We start from the raw sequence: 14,706 nt of genomic DNA, 5'->3' as shown, positions 1-14,706 counted from the left end.
ACCCCCACCCCCACCTCTGCGCTCTCCTGGGAAGGGCCTGGTGAAGATGCACCCTTGGCCCTGCTGTTAATTCAAAACCTTGGGTGCTTCCCTGAATGTTGTCAGAAACAGACCCCCAGTACTCAGAGGGCAGGGAAAGACTAGGAACGAGGCGGGCCATTGCAGATTAAATTGGTAGGTGGCAGATTTGATAAATGAGGGGACTGACATATAAGGCTTGTCTTGGGCAGCTTCAAGAAGAGTAGATCTTTGCACATTCCCTGCCAGAATCTTAAAAGTTTATACAGAGGGCTTAGCTGGGTTCAGTCACATATACTGTCCAGATGGTCTCAACAACAGCTTACTATTTCAAGGCTGTGTCCTTGGGCAGCTCCTAGTGCAGGGACCAGGGGAGGGGTGAGGGGTCTTTGATTCCCACATCTTCCTGATGACCTCCTCCAATGCCTGCTTGAGAAGAAGCCTTCTCTGGACCAGACTTAATGCAAAGATCAAGTGAGGATGACTCCAAGTGTGCCAGAGACAAGGCCCTCCTAATGTTATTCTCCCAACCCTGGCTTGATGGGCAAAGCCATGAGCCATGGTTTTGGTCACTGTGTCCAGTCTTAGGATGTGCCACTGAGTCAGAAGACAGGTTGCTCTGCTCTTTCTCCCACTGACGACCCTCTGGAAAGGAGTGCCTGGCAGCCCAGGCCTGGTTAAAGTGGAAGGGGTTAGTGAGTGTGTTACTTCCTCCTGAGGAGAAATCCGCACATACTGAGTTTGCTTTCTCTCCAGAGAAGGTGGATAGTGGTAGACTGCAGACCTTTGAGTAGCTCATCTTAAACTCAGCAGAGCTTCAGTTTCCACATTTCTCCTGGTTTCCCCTCTCTTCCTTTCTGAAAGCATGATTGGAAAATGGAGGAGGCAGGATTTTTTTTTAATGAATGACAATCTCCATTTTTCTGTGGGCAATCGCCCAGGGCAGACTCGGGAGCCAGGCCAGTGGAGCCAAAGTGCTGAAGAAATAAGGTGGTGAGGGCGAAGAACCCAGGAAGAGAGTCTGTCTCCTGGGTCTTCAACATGCCGAACATATGGCCTTGGGCAGCAGCTCCCCCACCAGCCCCCCATTATCATGTACCTCACTTTCACTACCAGAAAAAGGAGGAAGAATAAATGGTTCCTCTCTTTCAGACTTGCCTGGAGGATAAATTAGAGTGCAGAGGATGTAGGTGGTACTTCTGAAGACAATTTGAAGTCACAACATCCACCCCCAAACAGATACAGAAATGCTTTGAAAAATCAGAGAGCTGTATAAATGTAAGGGATCGATATTATCCATCCACTCCTTACCTCATACATTGAACACCTGGGACCTGTCGGGCAATGTGAGCGGTGCTGGGTCACAAAGGTGAGAGGTCCTAATCCTCAAGGAGGTCAGAGAGCAGTGTGGGAGATGGACAGATGGACACACACACAAATAACCAACACTAGACTTAAAGACACAGGTATAGGTGGATGTGAAAGAGACTGGGTGTTGAGATCCAGTAAAGCAAAGATTCCTTGGAGAAGGCGGCCCCAGCAGAAAGTTGAGGGGTAGGAGTTTACTAGGGAAAATGGTTAGTGTGGGAGGGAAGGGCCTTCCAAGCACAGAAGTACAAGCACAGGTGATGTTTGGAGGTCTCCAGTGTACATGGTTTGGGGGAAGGGTGTAGGGCCAGGGGCTCTGAGAGTGGGCAGGGCAGGTCACAGAGGGCCTGGTAAGCCATGTGAGGAACTGCAGCACGCTCTGGAAATAGAGGATGTCACTGAAGGCTTGAAGCAGGTGAGTGCTGGGACCAGGCGTGGGGTATAGGGCAAATGTGGCTGCAGTGTGCCCTGGAGGACTGCCACACCGCAGCCTCCAGGACAGAGCCTGCTGAGGAGCCAGTGCCGTCAGCATGGAAGCGAGATCATGGGAGACCGACATCGAGGTAGCAGAGGATGGGGAGCCTGTGTGGCCAGAGGCAGAGAAATGTCGGAAGTATTAAGAATGCTTAATGAATGAAGATAAAGTGAGCGGAGCTGGGGAAGATGGGAGGCGGGGAGGAGCACTGAGTAAGTGCAGCTGTGCAGATCCAGTGCCACTCTCAGAACTGGGGATGCAGAAGGGCATCAGGCTGTGGTGGGAGATGAAGAGTTCTGAGTATTTGAGCTTCTTTCCTTTTAAGTGAGAAATAGCATTCCCTTTCTTTATGCCAGTAATTTGTTTCATTGCATTTTGCTTTGTTGAAATAAAAATTCAGATCATATAGAAAAGTGTAGAAATGAATAAAATTTCCTCTCAATTCTACCACTCGGAGATAATCAACATATTGATAAGTATTCTTCCAATTTTTTCTGATATTTTAATTGTTATTGTTTAGTCATTTAGTCCTGTCTGACTCTTTGCAACCCCATGGACTGTAGCCTGGCAGGTTCCTCTGTCCATGGGGTTCTTCAGGCAAGAATATTGTAGTGGGTTGTCATTTCCTACTCCAGGAAATCTTCCCGACTCAGGGATTGAACCTGAGTCTCTTGTGTCTCCTGTATTGGCAGGTAGATTCTTTACCACTGTGATAAATGATTATTTTTTAAAATTTGAAAGAGTATATTACTGTTTTTAAAACTTTTGATGCCCAGCTGTACCCTAGATCAATACAATCAGAGTCGCTGTGGGTTAGGGACTAGGCATCAGTGCTTTTTAAGGCTTCCTGATGATTCTAATGAGTAGCCAGTATTGAGAACAAGAGCCCTTAAAGCTGAGATAGTACCAGACAGCAGAGCACAGGCAGATTCTTATTGATTCCATGCTGCTCCTAAAGGCTCCATAAAGAACCCCAAATCTATGTATTAACAGGAGTCAGTGACCATAAGGTATCATAGACTTCTCCCTCATGCAATCAGACCGAGTCATGATTCAAAGAACTGAGGAAAAGCCTGTATTTTTAGATATTCTGCTCAAACCCAATGGATGCTTCGCCCTGGTGTGGAGTCACTTCAGTGGTCTGATTAATACATTAATACCTCAAGATGGGGCCTCTAAAGCTGGTCAGTGGCAGTGAAGATGTCATCAATCACAGAGCAATGTTAACTTCAGAATCTAATAAGGAAAGGGATTCTGAACTCTTGGAACAGGCCTTCACCCTCTTAGAGAAAGAAAAGAAGGTGAAGAGGGAAAAGAGAGCCTCCGGTTCACATTAGAGTTTCGAGTCCAAGAATTGTAAACATGAATACACTGCCAAATCTCACTCTAAATATATTCCAATGATCTCATGTTTTCATATGCAGTGGAATCAAAAGAGGCATTTTTATTCATCTTGGATGACAGCATCTTGAGCTTTTATGGGAGTGTCCTAGTGGGATTCTTTTAACCAAGAGGGGCTGGTCAGTACTCCAGCCATTTCAAATCACCACAATGGGCCGTTAAGTGCCCTGAATGACAATTCTTTATCTTCTTGCAGCTTGGACCCTCAAATGTAACCCCGAATATCAGCAGCAGACCCCCCCACCCCTGGGGGAAAAGTCTCCAATCAGAGATCCTCTGAGGCGAGCCAAGAGCGGTTTTGGAGGGAGCAGCGCATATTTTGAGGTGATTAACATTTCGGTTTTGGCCTCTTCATCCGTATGAGCTTCATCTGTTACTCGTTTTCTCTTTGGCCAACGAGACCGCATCCAATGTCCCGCAGGAGAAGGCTGGAAATTTTTCTGAAAGCCCTTTTAGGTGAAACCCAGTGAGAGGGCAAATGAAGCTTCACTCCTTTTATGGCTGTACCTCAACATGAGAGAGAGGGAGAGAGAGGGATATCATCTCTGTTCCCCTGAGACAGAGCCTGTGTGCTCCTCAGCACTAACTGAACAGAGTCGATCCTAAAACTGGCGACACCCTCAGTGACCCCTACCTAGGGCGACAGGACCCTTCAGTATCCCTCAACCCCCTGCCAACCCAGACCCGCCTTCACCCCCCTGCCCCACCCCACTCCAGAGTCTTCCCTTCTGCCCTGTCAGAGCATAAATCAAGCAGCAGGGTAGCTTGAAAATATGACGAATACCTTGGCTGGCTCCAGCTTGAAAAGACAAGTGGGGAGGAGAGGGAATCTAAAGTAACCAGGCCTGGCTGCAAGTGTGGCCAGAATTCAGTGTTCCTGGAGCTGGCCCCAGTGGCTCGGAGGGCTGGGCGCTGCCAGAGGCGTCTTCCCTGGGGGTAGCCCCAGAGCTCCACGTTTGGAGGAGGAGGAGAGCGCTTTGGTGTCTGTCAAGAACAGTATTCAGGAATCTTCGGACACTCCGAGTCCTCACTGTGAGCACTGAGACAAGGCGGATGGGTGGGGAGAGCTTTTCCTCCTCTGGGAGGCCTTGTCATGGCCCCAGGTTCGGATGTTGCTGTTTCCACAGGGAGCTTGCCCACAGTTGCTGTGTGTGATGCTTGTGTGTGTGGGTGTGCACGTCAGGGGCCGGTGAGGCGAGAGAGCCCCCCGAACCCTTCTGAGGACCTAGGTCGATGGTGCCTCCAGGTCCTCGGTGTCACCCTCCTGCCTGCCGAGCAGATGGTCATCACAGGGCCCCGCAGCGGGCAGATCCTGAGTGTCCACAGAGTTGTGGCTGCACTTGACAGGGTTCAGGTTTCAGGAGCTTCAGTGCAGAGACTCTTTTTGATTTGTTTTGTTCTTGAGACTTGTGATGAGATTCTTCCAGTGGCCAACAGAAAAGAGATGTCTAGGCCGTTGCCCAGAGTGGTGGGGCCACAGTGACACTTCTCTGAGAAGAGCTGTGGCAGAGATTTGGTCCCAGTCTCTGAGCACACAGGTATCAGAAGGGCTGCCTCCCTCAAACTGGTAATCACATTAAAATGAGTCACTCCTCTCTCCAATCCTCATACCTAAAAGCACTTCCCCCCACCCAGGCAATGCTTTACTGGGGATCCTGCTGCAGCAGGGGTGAGTGAGAACAAACAACAGATTCCTTGCTTGCTTGCTCACTGGGGGTGGGGTGATCCTGTTCCTTATATGGGGTGAGGATAGGGGTGTGTCCAGGGGTCAGGCTGGAGGTGTGGGGTGGCTTCAGTGTTTTGCCCACTGCTTTGGTGGTATTGAGTGCAGGGGGCATGCTCAGTCCCCTGCTTTTGAATTCTCGAGGCCACAATACTGGAGTGGGTAACCTTTCCCTTCTCCAGGGGATCTTCCTAACCCCGGGATTGAACCCAGGTCTTCCGCATTGCAGGCTGATTCTTTACCAGCAGAGCCACAAGGGAAGCCCAAGAATACTGGAGTGGGTAGCCTGTCCCTTCTCCAGCAGATCTTCACAACCCAGGAAATGAACTGGGGTCTCCTGCATTGCAGGCAGATTCTTTACCAACTGAGCTATCAGGAAAGCCCTTGCTCCCTACACCCTGCTCTAAACACATCTTTTTAATGCCTTTTTTTGGTTTGTTTTTTTAAGGGAAGAAGCCCCATGAGAGCCTCCCTGCAAGAAGCCAGAACATTATCACCAACCCCTCTCCTCTGTCCCCTCAAAGGCCTCTCCTGACCACAGTGTTAGTCCTCTGAGTTGGCTGGTAGAACAATTAGCTTTCCTCAGGGCATGGGCGGATCACCAAGTCAGGCCTCCAAGCAGGGGTTTCCTGTCACCAAAGCCACACTAATGCAAATCCATTTTTTATTAGGCGAAAATAAAACTCACAAGTGACATCAACTGAAAAATGTTCTTTGAGAGCAAGTTATTCCCATTTAAAGCTAAGCACATGATAGCTGGTGACTTTTAATGGAAAGTAAAATTTGTTGGTCTGAATTACTATCAAACCACTTGAGAATTTGTTTTTAATTTTTCTTTTTGGAGAAAGGCAGTGGTTTGGCGTCCAGAAGAGCAGAGGAGGAATGGAAAGGTCTAGTCTTGTCTCTAATTGTGGCCTTAAAAGACCCTGGACAATCTTTGGCAAAATCATGGTACAACATCTCTAGGTACATTAATTTCCTTCACCTTTTACTTAAAGCTCATTTAAGAAGCTGGTTAGAAACAAACCTCTCTGTTCTAGAATTCATTTGGGCTCTGTACCAAAACAATTGTATGCATCCCAAAACCCGTCTACCATTTCCCCATTTAATGGAAAATATCTGATACAAAAGAACCCAGTGGTATCTGCTATGGACTGAATGTATGTGTCCTTCCTAAATTCATAGTTTGAAAGTGAAAGAAATTGAAAGTGAAGTCGCTCAGTTGTGTCCGACTCTGTGCAACCCCATGAACTGTAGCCTACCAGGCTCCTCTGTCCATGGGATTTTCCAGGCAATAGTACTAGAGTGGATTGCCATTTCCTTCTCCAGGGGATCTTCCCGACCCAGGGATTGAACCTGGGTCTCCCGCATTGTAGACAGACGCTTTACCATCTGAGCCACCAGGGAAGTCCTAAGATCTTCCTGACCCAGGGATTGAACCCAGGTCTCCTGCATTGCGGGCAGATGCTTTACCCTCTGAGCCACCAGGGAAAACCCTATAGTTTGAAATCTTAACTAATATGATGGTAGTTAGAGGAGAAGCTTTAGGGACATAATTAGGTTTAGATGAGGTCATGAGGGAGAGGCCCCTGTGATGGGATTAGTGCCTTTTTAAGAATGGGAAGAGACTAGAGCTCACCCCTCTCTCTCCAAGAAGCCCACTGTCTGCCAGCCAGAGCTCTCACTAGAAATAGAATCTGTTGGCACCTTTATCTTGGACTTCTTAGCCTCAAGAACTATAAGAAATAAATGACTGCTATTTAAACCAGTCAGGCTGTTAGGAGCTCTGTTACCACAAACTCCAGGGGATCAGCTATCTGTATACTTGAGCTGCATCAGACATAAAAGAACTATGTGAGACAGCCTCTGTATGACCAAATTTATTTCAGGACAGTATAAATTCAGTTCCTCTTTCCCTCCAGAGTCTTCTAGCACTTTCAGATTCTAACACACATTTGCCATCTTTGTGGGCAGTATAGAGAGCACCTTCAGAATTTGGGGACATGGTCAGAAGGAGTCAGGAATTGAAGAATGCTACTAGAACCCTCATAATACATCTGAGATTAACCACTTGCAGATGTGACCTGTCTCAGGTAGGTTTTGCACGTGCATTGTTGAGGATTTCATGGTTTGCTACATTAAGGTTCAGTTTAGTTCAGTCGCTCAGTCGTGTCCGACTCTTTGCGACCCCATGAATCGCAGCACGCCAGGCCTCCCTGTCCATCACAAACTCCCGGTAAGTTTAGAGAACTCAAAATTTATTGGAAAACTGAATTATATAAAGAAACGACAAACTAGATTGTAATAAGGTCATGTTATTTGAAGAGAATTAAATGGGTAGACATGAATAGCCCTGTATTGAGCCTAGAAAAAGGGGGTTAAAGAATAATCACATTGGTATTTATCCAGGAGTGTTGAAAGAATGGTAGAGAGGGCATTCCAAACTCTTCCAGAATATGAGACACACACCCCTTAACACCTTTTCCCTGATTTCTGCTTAAGAAGTACTTTTCATAAAGTTTGATGCTGTTAGATGTGTATACATTAGGATTGTTGGGTCTTCTTGGAGTAGTGACCTCTTGTTCATTATGTGTCCTTCTTTATCCCTGATAACTTTCTTGCTTTGAAATCTGCTCTGATGCAAATTAATAGAGCCAGTCCTTTGATTAGTGTTAGAATGGTATAAACCTTCTCTGTTCATGTATTTTTAATCTACATGTGTCTTTATACTTAGTGCATTTCTTGTAGACAACCACTTGTTTGTCTTTTTATCTACTTTGGCAATTTTTGTATTTTAATTAGTGCATGCAGACTATTGACATTCAAAGGGATTATTGATATGGTTGGATTAATATCTATTTTATTTGATACTGTTCTCAATTTGTTGCCCATGTTCCTTCAGGTTATTTGTCTTCCACTTTTCCTGCCTTTTGCAGTTTCAACTGAGCATTTTATATGATTCCATTTTCTCTTTCTTGGGATATCAGTTATACTTTTCTTTCTTTAGTGGTTGCACTAAAGTCAGAATATACAAGCTCATTTTCAAATAACACTATACAATTTCTTGGGTCATGTGAATGACTAATAATAAGGAAATAATCCTAATTCCTCCCTGTCCCTTGTACCGCTGATGTCACTCATTTCACTTATTATATAAGCATATTACATATATATATACACACACATACACACATAGGTATATGTGTATGTGTGTACATACATATATATAAGATGTATAAGGGCTTCCCTGGTGGCTCAGATGGTAAAGCGTCTGCCTATAATGAGAGAGACCCAGGTTCGATCCCTGGGTGGGGAAGATCCCCTGGAGAAGGAAATGGCAACCCACTCCAGTATTCTTGCTTGGAGAATTCCGTGGATTGAGGAGCCTGGTATAGGCTAAAGTCCACGGGGTGGCAAAGAGTCGGACACGAGCAACCGACTTCACTTCAAGATGTATATATATGATAGATACATAAGCATTCATAATCAAATATTGTTCCTATTATTATTTTGAACCAGTTATTAGATCACTTAAGGAAAATAAAAAGTTTTTACAAAAAGTTTTATCATTATTCCTTCTTTGATGCTATTTCATTTTTTATGTAGAGCTGAGTTTCTGATCTATGTCAATTTTCTTCTTTTCAAAGAACTTTTAACTTTTCTTCCAAGGCAGGTCTGCAGGCAACACATTCCCTCAGTTTTGTTTGTCTAAGGAAGTCTATTTCTCAGTTATTTCTGAAGGATAATTCTTCAGAGTACAGAATTCTAGGTTGGTAGTTTTTCCCTCTCAAAACTTTTAATGTTTAACTCCACTCTCTTCTTGCTTGCATGGTTTCTGTGAAGAAGTGAGATTGATTCTTGTCTCTGATCCTCCTTAGGTAAGGTGTTTTTCTTCTGTTTCTTTCAGTATTTTTTCTTTACCTTTGCTTTCCAATAATTTGAAAATATATGCTCAGCTGTAGTTTTTCTGAGACATTCCTCTTGCTTGGTGTTCTCTGAGCTTCCTGGATCTGTGACTTGATATCTAGCATTTGGGGGAAATTCTGTTCTTGTTTCAGATATTTCTTCTGTTCCTTTTTCTCCTCTCCTTCTGGCATTTGTGTTACTCAGTTATATCTTTTGTAGTTGTCCAGAGACGCCAGATATTCTGTTCTGGGTTTTTTTTCCTTCAGTTTTTGTTCTCTTTGCTTTTCAGTTTTGGAGATTTCTATTGAAATAGCCTCAAGCTCAAAGATACTTTTCTCAGCTGTGTCCAGTCTCCTAATAAGCCCATCAAAGGCATTCTTCATTTCCATGTTTTTTTCATTTCTAGAATTTCTTTTGAGTTCTCTCTCAGGATTTCCATCTCTCTGCTTACATTGTCTATCTGTTCTTGCATGCTATTTTATCCATTAGCGCCCTTACCATATTAATCTCACATACATATACAATTACATGTCCTAAGTCATACATACATATAATACATCTTTTAAATTTCTTGTCTGACGCTCAATAATCGACTGACTTTATTAGCAAGATATTTGAAAAGATAAGTTCAAATAGAATTTATCTTCCTTGGAATCCAGCTGTAAAAAGCATAAGCTAAAATGCTCTGTTGTTTGATCTTTAGTTTCTGTCTGAACTGACTCTTCATGTCAGCCTGTTTTCTTTAGTGATGAGCAAGAAGTTCCATTTACCATGGCTTTCCATACTCTGTCCTATGGCTTTTGTTTTCATTCAACATGTTATTTATTTGTCATGAAATAACATGCTATTTGGGGCTGATTAGAGCTTGCGGTGTTTACATTTATTCCCAATTATATAAATTAGAGGGCTTCCCAGGTAGCTGTGTGGTACAGAATCCTCCTGCCAATGCAGGACACGCAGGTTCAATCCCTGGGTTGGGAAGATCCCCTGGAGAAGGAAATGACAATCTGCCCCAGTATTCTTGCCTGGGAAATCACATGGACAGAGAAGCCAAGTGGGTTACAGTCCATGGGGTCACAGAGAGTCAGATACGACTTAGTGACTAAAAAACAATATACAGGTTAGAAGTATTATAGCAAACCACCATAATGGAACTATAAACCTCTTAAGCATCCTATAGCAACAACAAAAAATGCTAAACTTAAAATCACAGTAACAACTGTACTAGGCTTACCATGAGGCCTGGAGTGACAACCTGAGGGAGGAACACATGCAGGAAAGAAGGGGCTTCAGCCAGACACACAAGAGAGAGGATCTTTGCTGCAGTGCTGGCTAGATGTATGTGTGCAAGACCCTTCAACCAAGACTCTATTTCCTCATTTATAACAATGTTAACAATTCCTACCTCACGAGACTGGTGTAAGGATTACATAACATGACATATGCCAAATGTATGGCACAGTGCCCTGGAGGATGAAATGGGTGAAGTCTTACTGAAGTGCCCATCTAGTATTCTCAGATCCTTCTAGTATTCTCAGGCCTTGACCTCTATGGGTGGGTCTAAAGCATCCCAGATTCCCACCCAGAGCTCCATTACAGTTTAGCTCAGGTACACTCCAGTATAAACACAAAGGGAGAAGAGGAGCCTGTATGGACAGTAGTATAAAATAAGGAACAGGACGGTTGACTGTCAAAATGGAACAATTCTGAACTTTTTGTTAGAAAGCTACCTGTGTCCAAATTAACTTACGGGAAACTTGAGAGATATCACAATATAAATTTGCTTGATTGCACCTTCAGCTATTTGCCAGTGTCTAATGCTTTCCAGAGAGAGAGGGGGTTCCTAATAGCCACTTTCCACAGCAGTAAGTCCTCATAAAGCATGCTCATGGCTCAGGAGGTTCTAGCTGACCAAGGGAGCAGATTGTCATACTGGTGGCTCATCACTAGCAGTTATGAGCCTAGTGCCTGGCCTTGCACTTTGCATGCATTATCTCATTCAACCTCATAACAACCCCAGGAAGGAAGAACCATTTCATGCTGATTTTACAGATGAGGAAATAGACCGGAAAGGTTAAGTACAATTGATAGGAGGAGGTGAGTGAAATTGGCCGTTGAACATGCAGGGTGCCGGGAAGTTCTACTTTTTTCTAGAAAGGGTATCGTATTGCCAGTGGGGACCAACATAGCCTGCCCCTGAGCCATCGCTCATCATTCCAGCTAGTACTGGTTACCAGAGAGCAGGGTGTCTGGGTGCCTGGGGCAGAGGAGCAGATTCCTTCAGTCTTGTCCCTCCCACGCTCCTACTTTGGTCAGGCCCTCGTTCTCTCTCCCTTGGAGTGTTAACTACTCCCTGCCTGTTCTCCCAGCTTCCGCCCTCAATTCCTCATCCTGGCAAAGTCCTGACCGTTGGATTCCAACCTACTCTTTCTACTTTGTGCCCTGGGTCTTGTCAGTGTGATCTCTTTGCAGCCTCAACTGTGTACTTCTGAGACAGACTGGGACCTGCGAAGAAAAGGCCAAAACCCAACTGCCACTCTTGAGGTGCAGGAGCAAAAGCAGGGGACTGAGCTTGCACCACAGCACCATCAAGCGGATGAGCAGACCACCTAAGCCAGCCCTGAAGCCCGAACCACCGATGGGCCCCTATGCTCACCCCATTTAAGAGACTGGCCCAAATCAACCCCCCACCCCCTGCCACCCCTCATCAGGGAGCAAGCAAGGGAAACTGTTTCTTGTTCTCATGCCCTCCTGCTGTAATTGAGTCCCAATAAAGCCTTGCCTGAAGTCCTTGTCTGGACACCCCTGAGCAACTTAACAATAAGAGACCAAGAACCCACGTCAGTTAACACTTCCAGTTCTTGCTTTCAATTCTCCTCTGGCCCTAAATCCTATCCACACAAAAATCTCCTCTCTTCTACCCAGCCTTTCCAAGCTCTCTGAGGCCATAGCATGGTGCTTTTCCTTCTGATTGAGCAGAACTTCTCTGATGTAATATGTACACGTGACATTTAAGCAATTCGGGGTTGTTCGTGATAATTGTTTTAGTGTTTTGTATTTGTGGTGAGGTTGTAAACTCAAGGGACCAGATTCAGCACAGTGCGTGCAAGGCCCATAGGGAGGCTCCGGCCTGGCACAGACATTGGAAAAAAAAAAAAAAAGGTTACATTTGCATGTTGACAGCACATGAATTTCTTTAGCTAGAAACTGTCATAAGCAAGAATAACTAAAACAGGAAGCTGCTGGTTGTTCTTTCTTTGAGTCACATAATAAATCACAACATTATTTGCTGAGCTTTCGTGCTGCTAGCTCTGGGCACGGAAATTGCTAGGTTATGGCTCTGAAAGCCAAGGTCTACCCGGGTTGAGAATGAGACTGATCAGAGACTGAGTTCTGGCTCCACCCCTTACTGAGTGACTTCACTGAATTCCTTAGCCTCTTTGACTCTTCCTGTTGTTATCTGGGAAGAAGTATCCTTTCCTCCTAGAGTTGTTATAAGGAATACTGAGAGATTGTGTATAACATGAGTAAGATTATAACCAAGCCATCAGAGATTGTGTGATGAATCAAATTGACAAGTTTCCATGAAATACGCTGGGGACTTGAGAGTGGGGTCTGCAGGGACACAGTGACGAGACACAGGGCAGGACTAGAGTGGGCTGGACTGAGGCAGGTGCTTAGTCACTTTGAGAGAGTGGCTCAGGGGTCCAGGTGCCGGAACCCGGTGATGGGGAGCTGGTTGTCCCCAGACAGGGAAATGTGCCCCTTCTTCCCAGAGACCACCCTTGTCTGACCTCAGCCACAGGGTGAGAGCCTTTACCTGTCTCACGCAGGTGATCACTGATCAGACCCTCGGTCACTCCTGAGTGGCCTCTCCTCAGCCCTCATGTTCCCAGCCGGGCAGCCCTCAGAGACAGCCTCTCATTGGCCAGAACCTGGCAGACAGCAGGCATTCAGCACATACTGGCTTTTATTGGACATTCCCAAGTACATACTTTCCAAGAATAAAAGAAGAAAGACTTCTTTCTAGACTGACTTGTTAACTAGCAAATGGACAATTAAGATGATGCAAGAAGTCATTGGCAAAGGTCCAGGAAGCTGCTTTTCTTGAACTCCTCACAGAGGTGCAGTGGGTTACATTTTTGGACAGCCATTACGTAGCTCAGGGCAGATGGAAGAACAACAAGTACAAAAGAGAACTTGATTTGAGCAAGACTTTTGACTGTTTAGCCACTGTTTACTGGATACCATAGTAGCGCGCCTTGTCCCGCTGTGGTGTGTGAGGTGCCTCGTTCATGAGCCAGTAAGGGTGAACGGAAATATTTGAGAGTAAAAGCCTAATCATTTTAAGACACATCAAAACAAAAGCAAGGAGGGAAACAATCTGGCTCTCACAGTTGATGAGAATTCAGCATCTCCGACGAAGCTGGTGCTGTCAGCAGAGGCAGAGCAGGGCCCCAAGGGAGCAGAGGGCCTGTTGCCGACACTGGACTGACCCCGCGAGGAGGCAGCTGCTTGGTCACCGGCCTCCCTGTTGACTGAAGCAGCAGCAGGGGCCTGTGTCTGGTTTACCCAAGTAGAGGAACGGAGTGTTCCCTGTTGAGCAGAACAGCGGCTGACCTGGCTCCCAAAAGAGACGGCTCAGGGCACTCTAGCCGTGGGCAAGAGCAGAGGCTGATGGGGCTCCATGGCCCACCAGGGCGCCCAGTGTCAACACCTGTATCCTCCCTTTAATAGTAATACCACCACATAAGGAAGAGGTGTTTCTCTCCCTTATTTTGAGACTGTTAATACCTCCTGGTTGTACTTTTAAAAATTAATAAATTGTGGGGGCACAAACAGAAATCTTGCAAGAAATCTATTATGTTTTTGCAGCTCCATCATTCCTTACCAGCGCACATAAGTCTTAAAAGTGGCCTGCTTTTTCCCCTTCTTCCTCCTTATTTTCTCTTTCCATCCCATCTTTCTTTTCTCTATTCTTTTGTGTCTTCTTTCTTTTCTCCTCTCCTTCCCCTCTTTTCTTGTCTTAAAAATAAAAGATGATCACGATCTGTAAGGAGTTCAGAAGCTGGACTCTGACAGGGTTGGGTTAATTCAGCAGCACAAGGAAATCACTAAGGACCTAGGTTCTTTCCATCTTTTCCCTCTGTTCTTGCAGACAGCTTTACTTCCAGGCCAGCTTCCTTCTTTGTCATAAAATGGGACCTTCTGTTTTAGGCTGCTAAAGAGATGAGTGGAGAAAATAGGTCAAAAGACTACGGGGATACTTCCCTGGTGGTCCAGTGGTTAAGAATCCACCTGCTAATGCAGGGACATGGGTTTGATCCCTGGTCTGGGAAGATTACACATGCTGAGGGGCAACTAAAGCCCCTGAACCACAACTACTGAAACCCATGCACCCTAGAGCCCAAGCTCTGAGAAAAGAGAAGTCACTGCCATGTGAAGCCCTCACACAGCAACGAAGAGCAGCCCCTGCTCACCGCAACTAGAGAAAGCCCGCACACAGCAACAAAAACCCAGCATATCCAATAAATAAATAAATATTAAAAAAAAAAAGACTATCGGGAGTGGTAGGGACTATGGCGCATTGGAGCAAATGACCTTGCTGAAGGCTTACAAATACAGAACAATTTTCTTCCTGTTGCTTTGCTGTTAAGAGGGAGGAAAAGGGTATCCTGGATGTTCGGAAATAACTGCTTTGTGAGTAAATATATTGTTGCTGCTGCTGCTAAGTCGCTTCAGTCGTGTCCGACTCCGTGTGACCCCATAGACGGCAGCCCACCAGGCTCCCCTGTCCCTGGGATTCTCCAGGCAA

At 45.6% G+C, this 14,706-nt stretch overlaps 1 long non-coding RNA gene across 1 annotated transcript in view; it reads left to right on the top strand.

Moving 5' to 3' along the window:
* The first annotated feature begins 6,488 nt into the window (after nucleotides 1-6,488).
* Nucleotides 6,489-14,706, top strand: part of LOC132342483 (uncharacterized) — a 52,969-nt gene continuing 44,751 nt past the window's right edge. The window contains exon 1 of the long non-coding RNA XR_009490889.1: nucleotides 6,489-7,078. This is a non-coding gene — a long non-coding RNA (uncharacterized lncRNA). The remainder of the gene's footprint in view (nucleotides 7,079-14,706) is intronic.

The sequence above is a fragment of the Bos taurus genome, chromosome 16 (genome assembly GCF_002263795.3).
Source record: "Bos taurus isolate L1 Dominette 01449 registration number 42190680 breed Hereford chromosome 16, ARS-UCD2.0, whole genome shotgun sequence".
Taxonomy (NCBI): domain Eukaryota; kingdom Metazoa; phylum Chordata; class Mammalia; order Artiodactyla; family Bovidae; genus Bos; species Bos taurus.
The sequence above is the reverse complement of the archived record's forward strand: the minus strand, read 5'-3'. Positions and strand labels throughout refer to the sequence as shown.